This window comes from Tachyglossus aculeatus, chromosome 2 (genome assembly GCF_015852505.1).
Source record: "Tachyglossus aculeatus isolate mTacAcu1 chromosome 2, mTacAcu1.pri, whole genome shotgun sequence".
NCBI lineage: Eukaryota > Metazoa > Chordata > Mammalia > Monotremata > Tachyglossidae > Tachyglossus > Tachyglossus aculeatus.
Window position 1 is genome coordinate 140,878,756 of NC_052067.1, and position 1,075 is coordinate 140,879,830.

A 1,075-nucleotide genomic window follows, 5' to 3' on the forward strand; every position below is an offset into this window, starting at 1 on the left:
CTATCCCACATGAGGCTCACAGTCTTCATTCCCATTTTAGAGATGAGGTAACTGAGGCCTAGAGACTTGCCAACTTGTACTTCCCAAGCACTTAATACAGTGCTCTGCGCACAGTAAGCGCTCAATAAATACGATTGATTGATTAGAGAAATGAAGTGACTTGCCCAAGGTCACATAGTGGCAAATGTGAGCCCGCCGTTGGATAGGGTTCGTCTCTATATGTTGCCAACTTGTACTTCCCAAGTGCTTAGTACAGTGTTTTGCACACAGTAAGCGCTCAATAAATACTATTGAATGAATGAAATGGTAGAGCTGGGTCATTCGTTTCATTCAATCATATTTGAGTCCTTACTGAGTGCAGAGCACTGTACTAAGTGCTTAGATCCTTCTGACTCCCAGACATGCTGCCGAAATTGGGGTGCTGTGAAGAAAGCTAGCCCCTCTCAGAGTCACACCTGGAGAGTTTCCAGTCCTCTACCAGTCTTGGCTATGGGAGGAAGAGTCAAGCAGAGGCCTACCCATTCCATTCCTAGCTTGGCCAGTGGCTAGTGAGCGGCAGGCCATCTGTTATAAATCAAAATTCACCCGTGCTGGGAAGCAGTGGAATCAATCAATCAATCAATCGTATTTATTGAGCGCTTACTGTGTGCAAAGCACTGTACTAAGCACTTGGGAAGTACAAGTTGGCAACATATAGAGACAGTCCCTACCCAACAGTGAGGTCACAGTCTAAAAGGGGGAGACAGAGAACAAAACCAAACATATTAACAAAATAAAATAAATAGAATAGATATGTACAAGTAAAATAAATAGAGTAATAAATATGTACATACATATATACATATATACAGGTGCTGTGGGGAAGGGAAGGATGTAGACTGTGAGACTTTTAGACTTTAGACTTTTAGACTTTAGAGGTAGACTTTTAGACTGTGAGCCCACTGTTGGGTAGGGACTGTCTCTATATGTTGCCAATTTGTACTTCCCAAGCGCTTAGTACAGTGCTCTGCACATAGTAAGCGCTCAATAAATATGATTGATGATGATGATGATGATGAGGTAAGATGCGGGGGAT

The 1,075-nt window shown here is 42.7% G+C and overlaps 1 non-coding gene across 1 annotated transcript; it reads left to right on the forward strand.

The window, feature by feature from the left end:
* The first annotated feature begins 437 nt into the window (after positions 1-437).
* On the forward strand, positions 438-575 carry LOC119924615. The gene has a single exon (XR_005449319.1). It is a non-coding gene; the product is annotated as a small nucleolar RNA SNORA7 (small nucleolar RNA).
* Positions 576-1,075: the final 500 nt, after the last annotated feature.